Source organism: Passer montanus, unplaced genomic scaffold (genome assembly GCF_014805655.1).
Source record: "Passer montanus isolate IOZ18808 unplaced genomic scaffold, ASM1480565v1 scaffold86, whole genome shotgun sequence".
Taxonomy (NCBI): Eukaryota; Metazoa; Chordata; class Aves; order Passeriformes; family Passeridae; genus Passer; species Passer montanus.
The window spans coordinates 1848814-1856668 of record NW_024373923.1 but is presented as its reverse complement, the minus strand read 5'-3'; the positions used below and the strand labels follow the sequence as shown (position 1 = coordinate 1856668).

General features: G+C 47.5%; 1 long non-coding RNA gene across 1 annotated transcript; it reads left to right on the top strand.

The window, feature by feature from the left end:
* Positions 1-436: 436 nt before the first annotated feature.
* LOC120513678 lies at positions 437-6452 on the top strand. The gene is made up of 3 exons (XR_005630320.1): positions 437-658; positions 2447-2497; positions 6399-6452. It is a non-coding gene; the product is annotated as an uncharacterized LOC120513678 (long non-coding RNA).
* Positions 6453-7855: the final 1403 nt, after the last annotated feature.

Sequence of the window (7855 nt, the reverse complement as noted above, 5' to 3'; positions counted from 1 at the left end):
TGAGATTTTTAGGAAATGACCTATCCTGCAGAGCACAGTGTCTGTGGGAGTGTGAGAAGGAGCTGGGTTTGTTTTTCTAGGGGGTGTGGGGGGATGTGGACGGGTGAGAGCAGGGTGGCAGCAGGGTGGCAGCAGGATGGCAGGAGGGGACAGCAGGGTGGCACAGGGTGACAGCAGGGTGACTCAAGGGGAACCCACAGAGGGGTGGGTGCCAGACTCCGCAGCCGGTGCCGTGTCTGCCTCCTCACCACAGCCCTCCCACCCCCCACTCCCTGGCCACGCTGCTCATGGCGTTCATTATCCACGTGTCCCAGCAGGAAGAGAGGGCAGCTTTCCGGGGACTGAGGACTTTTCTCCAGGAGCTGGCACAGCTCCAGGTCCAAAGAGCAAAGTGGAGCTGCTGAGCCTGTCCCCGTGCGGGAGAAACCCTGCTCCCCTCAGCCGCTGTGAGCTGCACATCCCAACCTCCTCCTTTCATCCCTGCTTCTGGCTTAATCCCATCACAGCCTAGAAAGAAGTTGGGAAAGGAAGAGGATTTCTGCTTGAAAGGAGAAAGAAAGGAGAGGAGTTGTAAAAGCCGGGGATGGAGGAGGGAACAGAAACATCCTTCTTTCAAGGAAAAGATGCTGTGGCTGCTGTTCTGGGTACCATATGCCAGGTAATAACACGAGATGACTCAGTGTTTGGGAAATTAAATTGGCTCTTTATTAAAAGCATGCATTTAGGGAGGTAGTGAGGTGTCAAGGGAGTCCCTTCATTGCCTTAGCAGAGGGAATTCAGGCAGGCTGTCTGGCTCCTTATGCTGCCGAGCACGGAGTCCACAAGGTGCTGGGACATATATCCAGCCTCAGCATCCTCCCAGGGCTGCTCCCAGGGAAGCACTGAGCATCTGTGGGAAGACCTTAGGAGCTCTTCCTAAGCTCTCTCCTACCTAATTCAGTGGAAGCTGTTGGGTCCCTGCCAGTGGGAAGCGCTCCAGCCTCAAGACTTTTGTCCCAGGAAAATAGCAAGAGGCGGAAAGAGCAGCCGGGGACACGAAGATATTTGAGAGCACAAGCTGCAACTCAAAAAATGCTGTGCCAAACTCTAGTCTTGCCCTGGCAATAGCCTTTAAAATGCCTTAGCAATTGTAGGAATCTGCTGATTCCAAGGGGAAATACACAATATTTACAAAGTACCTTGCTCATAGCTGGGTTGTGCTGGTAGCTCAGTGCCACTTCTCTAGCTCGGAGCAAATCTTGGCCACAGAGAAAGTAGCTGAAGGCAAAATTCAATGTACTGTGTTCTGCTCAAATCATACATCCCCTCTGTGGAACTCTCATTTTTACATACAGACAGGTGCTGCATGAAAAATTAAGCTAAAGATGAGAATTTCTTTTTAATTCCCTGAGTCCTGCCAGCACAGGTGGGATGATGGAGGTGTCTGCCAGGACGGAGGCACGGTGATTACCTCAGTGGGTTTCTAAGAAGTGGCTGTGGCCATTAAGTGCTCAGATGCTCCCTCAGAGACTTCTGCAGGAAAATAAACACTTAAAAATAGTTGGCCAACAATCTTCCTGCCAGAATTAGACTGATTCTTATTATGGTTGGGCTGCAGTTGAATTGAAAGCAAATAGACATCCTTTAAAAACACAAATAATAGACCCACTGTAGGAGCAAAGGACTGCAGACAGACAAGGTCTTTATTCCCATCCTGACAGAGCCTGAGTGAGCAGCTCTGTCCTCCTTCCCAAGAGAGAGGTCTGTCTGTGCCTGGGGTCCAGGGATATTGGATATTGGAGTTCCAGCAGTCCCTGCTCCATTTGGGAGCCTCATGGTGTGAGGCAGCCTGGCAGAAAACCTAGAGAGAAACAGAGGTGATGGGCTGTGAATGTGGCCAGACAGGGTGTTCATGACAAAAGAGACAGCACTAATAGTACTTTCTCCTGTACAAAAAAAAACCCTAAATAAAAATCTTATATATATATATATATATTCTATTTTTATATTTCAGAGCAGGGTACCCACGGGTGAAGCAATGCCTGGCTGTGGTGGGAGGGGAAGCTGGTGAAGCTGGTGTTGAAATGCTGAATGTGGGGACAGGCTCCTTCCCCCACTTCCCAGTTATTTTTAGAAGGGCATTTTTATCCAGCACAGCCATGGGTGCCAAGGCTGTTTGCAAGTCAAGGCTAAATTCACTGGTATTTGGAGGAGGTCTGAAATGGGAATGGCCTAGGTTCCTGGAGATCAGGGTTTGTGAGCACTGATTTGCTCCAGAAAAGTTGAAATCCTGCTGTTTTCCATACTACAGGTGAGAAGCTGCAATTCAGAACAGCTGGATTTCCTCCTTGACCTCCCATGTATCTTAAAATAATAGCCTTAATTTCCCATATTTCACAAAATTCTGTTGAATAATGAGACTACCTGGACATAATTAATTACTTTCCTCCACTGATTTAATTCACAGCTACATCTTTGGATTAAAGAGGCCTTAGAAATACAAAGTATGATTATCCAGGTAAGAACAAATTACCAATTTAAAGGATCACCATGGTTCTAGCCCTGAGGATTTGCAAAGGTCAGGCTGCTGAGGAGACTGAGGGGAGAGCTGGCAGAGGCAGTGCAGGGGCTTGGGGTGGTGGTGAAGGATGTCCTTCCACACCAGGCAAGGTGGATCCTGTCAGACACCTCCACAGGGTGACAGAAAACATCTCTGGCAGGCACATTAATAACTCCAGTTTTGCCAGAGCTCGAATTAAACAGTGACAAGTATGTTTTGCAGAGGCATGGCTGGCTGGGAAATATTACAGTAACCCAGAAATCTCTCTCTTCCTCTGGCTGCAAATGGGATTTTTTTTTTCCATCATCCCTTACTTGGACATTAATTGCATCAAAGGATTGTGATGCTGCTTAGAGGGGTGCAATGGGAAGGAATTGCTAATAGTTGGGGTGGAAGAAGAAGCAGGGGAATTTCACTGGGTGAGGGATATATAAAATCCAGAACACTGGATGGAGGAAAACACCAAAACATTTTTCTAATGTGATTTTCCAGGAAGAAATTATTGCAATCTTTCAATAAAGGGGGCTTAGAAGAAAGGTGAGGGCAAACTTTTTAGTAAGGCTCATAGTGACAGGGTCAGGGGTGAAGGCTTTAAACTAAAAATGTGTGGGTTTAGATTATATATAAAGAAGTTTTTTTCACAATGAGGGTGGGGAGAACCTGGCACAGGTTTCCCAGAGCAGCTGTATGTGCCCCATACCTGGAGGTGTTCCAAGCCAGGTTGGACAGGGCTTGGAGCAACTGGGACAGTGGAAAGTGTCCCTGCCCATGGCAGGGGATGGCACCGGATGAGCTTTACAGGTCACTTCCCACTCAAACCACTCCATTATTCTGTGTGCCCCTGCCTTGGCCATTTCATTGCTCAGTATCATACTGTGTACAGGCAGTTTTATTGACTTTTAAGCAAACTGTAGTCTCAAAAGGCTGCCTGGAATGATGTAGTAGCAATAAAGCCAAGCTTTGGGCAGGGGCTCTGGTCCTGGGTACATTTTTCATCAGGAGGAAGGCTGAGGAGAGCAGGCTGGGCACCTCAGAGTGCTGGGGTGGCTGCAGCACCTGAGGGCTGGTACTGCCTGGGCTGCTGGTGATGCCAGGTGAAAGCCTTCCTTTCTCAGCCTCACTTTCCTGCTCTGAAGAGGGTACAGCTCTGCTTACCCTGCTGGTAAAGCACCTTGTGAGTCAGCTTTCACCAGGTGTAAACCAGCACTGTGTTTGTAGGGATAACAGCAGCCCCGGGTCAGCAAGGACTCCTTGAACACCTGCTCCTGGTCCTCTGGACATGTCCCAGAAGAGAACCTTCCCTGGGAAAATGAGAAGTGTCTCAGACTGTAACACTACAGCCTTGTGCCTCATCTGCTTCAGGGCTGTGGCAGCTCCCGTGCCTGGTCTTGGGTTAATCCCATCAAGGAGGCCTTCCCCACACTCCTGCTGATGGCAGCAGCCCAGGTTCCAGCTTCTCCTGCTCCTGGGAGCCCACATCCTCTGCAGCCACCAGAGGATGAGAGATAGCAGCCTGCACCCTCTGTTATCTCTCGTGCACCTTCTAATGATGCCTTCCCTGGCCCTGACTCACCTGCTGATGTGCAGACCCTCCCTTTCTGGCCACATCCTCTGTCCCCCTACCATCAGAGCCACCAAAAAGGAAGGAGGATTGGCAGCAAACAGCACTCCCATCAGCCATGGGGGAGCTTGGAAAATGTGCACATTTGTCAGCTAACCATAGTTTATATAATATGTGTAAAGGAGAAGCCGTGAGGGTTGCTCAGACTCTGCTGCTCCAAGGAGAAGGACTCACACTCCTCCTTTCACCAGAGAGATGTGATGCCTCAGAGCACCCGAGTCTCTCATCCTCTTCTCCCCACTGGGCATTTCCACACCGTGAAATGATAGTCCTTAACCACATAAACTTGTGGTTTCCACATGCCAGTAGCTCAGGCTGAGTAAATCAAGAGCCCAGGACTTATCCTTTTTCTGCCAATAAAATAAGTGAGCTTATCTTCACACGGGCTTTGCTTCTTATCACGTAGTTTTGGTGTAAAAATACACCGTGCTGCAGCCCTGCCCTCCCTTCCTCAGCAGCTGCTGAGGGCTGGCACCCCAGTTTTGACCCCATTGCCTTCCCAGTAAGGTGACTGGAGAGGAAAGGGAAATGTTTTTAGCCCCTGCTTGCTGAAAAAACTGTTAGAAAAAAAAGGGTTTGACAGGCTCTTGCTTTTGGTAGGAGAAAAAAAGAGATAACAATATCAAACCACAGGCACGTCAGGCACATGGCAGGTATTTTATCATGCTCTGGCCTCTGGGAATCAGAGCAGGGCAGGTTTATATTAACCATGCTGGGACAAAATAGAGACATGCTGATACCCTCGTATCTACACACAGGGTAGCAGGCACACATCAGATGGAAATTTGCAGCTGCCCAAACAACCAACAACCTGAAGGTACCAGCTGCCCTGCCCTACACAAGTTATCCCCACTAGCACAGACTTTGTTTGAAAAAAATCCTTCTATTTTTTTGGCCCTGAAATACTGAGTGTGTGACACCAGAAATGACAGAAATAATGAGAATTCTTTCCACCTCTCTCTGACTAGCACTTTTCACCCCCATGAGCTGGAGTGTAGAGCTCAGGGCACTGGGGCTGGGGGAGCCTGCCCTTGAAGGTTTCTGGAGATGGGACATCTTCCACCTCTCTGGGCAGCCTGTGCCAGGGCCTCACCATCCTCATTGTAAAACACATCTTTATATCTAACCTAAATCCATCCTCTTTTAATTAAAACTTTTACCCCTCATCCTGTTGCAACTGCTAGGCCCCAGTAAAATGTTTGTCCCCAGCACTGCACCCAGGGTTTGCTAATGGCTCTCCATTTTCAATTGTTTTCCATACAGAATCCTTCAATGCTATTAAAAAAAACAAAAAACAAAAACAAAAAACCAAACAAACAACAACAACAAAACAAACAAAAAACAACAACAAAAAACCAAACAAAAAACCCAAAAAAAAATCAAAAAAAACCCCCAAAACAAAAAAACCAGCAGGCTTTTTTTCCCCAGAGCTTTCTCTCTAAAATAATCTTGCTTTTCTAAACTGTCACTGTAGTACAACTGTGCTCTACCCCAGCTAGGGACCCCCAGGCAGGGCTGAGTCCAATCCACCCTGGCTTTCCTGTGCAGCAGGACCCAGCTGTTTTTCCCCAGGGAAAGGACACAGGGAGATGGTTTTCCTCCCTGCAGTGAGTGAGGAAATTTCCCTTGTTTCAGAAGTGACAGTAAAACCTGGGAAGATGCTGAGTTCATCTCTGCTTAGCTTGGCTCCTATGAATAATTATTAGCAGGTCTTTGGAGCTAGACCAAGAGTGAACAGGCACAGCCCTTCAGTCAGCAGATATTCCAGTGCCCCTTCTTCTGCTGCTGAAATAAAATGTCTAATTTAACTCAATTTCCAAATTATACTAATTAAAAAGTACTAGCAGCACAATTAAGTGCACTCCGCAGAGAGAAACTGCTTTTCATGAAAGGCCTGCTTTTGGATTCCAGATAATATAGTTTCCAGCAGATAATGTTTAATTTCTCTATAATAATCCCATATTCCCCAGCTGGGCTTCGTTCACAGGGGCTGAAGTGCAGACAGAGCAATAGCAGTTGCTCTTCATTCCATCACCCATCCAGGTCCTGGAGCTGAGAAAACCTATTATGTTTTCAAGGTGTGGTGGTGGTAAATTATTTTCTACAGTTTTAAAGAACAAAAAAGTCTGGTCACCTCTCCCACGTAATGTGTGTTCTTCTAAGAGGGATTTGATTTCAGAAGGAATTAACTTTGCTGCAAAAACACTGAATAAATCTTCTTCTATTTGTTCTCTCCAGGACACAGCAATTTAAATTGAACAAGAAATTTTCAAGAAATACAGGTATGCATGGCAGGACATGAAAGATGGACAAATTTAGTTGCAAGCATTTAAGAGCAAAGGAAATTAAGGGGTGTGGGACCTGGGGCTGTGGTGGATTCCTCATCAACTGCAGTCTTTAATCAAGTTGTTTCTCTTTTTTTTTTTTTTTTGGGTGCATTTAATAGAGGCTTCTAAAACGGTGTGCTGGGGCTTTAGTGAATTGGTGGGCATTGTCTGGGGATTACAGGGTGGGGCTCTGTGGGAGAGAAGACATCAGAGGACACCATCCCTCCTGGCCTTGGCTCAGCAAGCCTGTTCCTGCCCACCTTGGGAAAGATCCACCTGCAAACACCGCCTCGGAAATCCTGGATAAATTGTTTGGGTGTGCTCAGGTGCAAAGAGAAAAGCACCAAACCTTGTGGCATCCCTGGGCTGTGACTGCCCTGCCAGGGCACTGTTCCTCTGGAGGGACTGGGGAGAAAACACACATGAAAAAATAAATTAAAAAAAACCCCTAGAATCCTAGGTTAATTTTTTCCTTAAGAAAGGACCTTAAAGGTTCTCTAGTCCAACCCCCTGCCATGGCAGGACAGCTTTCACCAGCCCAGGTTGCTCCAAGCCCTGTCTAACCAAGCCTTGGACACTTCCAGGGATTCTCTCTGCACAGACAAGAGTTTTTGGTTTTAATAGACGTGGGTTTGTAGGAATGAATGTTGTTTCTTTTGCCAAGAAAGTTTGGACCATGTGATCCCTGGGGTCTCTGCAAACTGGAATTCTGTGCCCCCTCACAGTGCTGGCAAGCCCAGAGACCAGGTAACACATATGATGGCCACAAGCAGCTAAGCTACTTCCATAATATATAAGGAGGTTTCTGTTTACCATTTTTAGCATTAAATTGTAGTTTTTCTGTGTCTTTGCCTTTTGCTGCCTGATTCCTGTGTGGTCAAAGAGCATGGCAGAGGTGCTGGTACACCATATCCACATAATATGTGGGAATATACTAAGAAGAATGGAGGAAGGATCCACATAATATAAGGGAAAACATACAGGAAGGAATTGCTGGCTGTGAGGATGGGCAGACCCTGGCACAGGGTGCCCAGAGAAGCTGTGGCTGTCCCTGGATCCCTGGAAGTGTCCTGGCTGTATGGGGCTTGGGGCAACCTGGCACAGTGGAAGTTGTCCCTGCCCATGGACAGGGGTGGAATGAGATGAGCTTTAAGGTCCCTTCCAACCCAGACCATTCTGGGACTCTCTGATTCTCTGGTGTTACTCCCCATAAAAATGGGAATATTAAAATCCTCAGAGCAGCAGAAGCCCTTCCTGTCACTGGGAGAGCAGCACCTCCAGGAAGTCCCAGACTGAGGAACCCATCCCTGCTCCCACTGAACTCACAAACTCCGTGTCCAGCACTCGTCCTTCCCCACAGCCCCATCC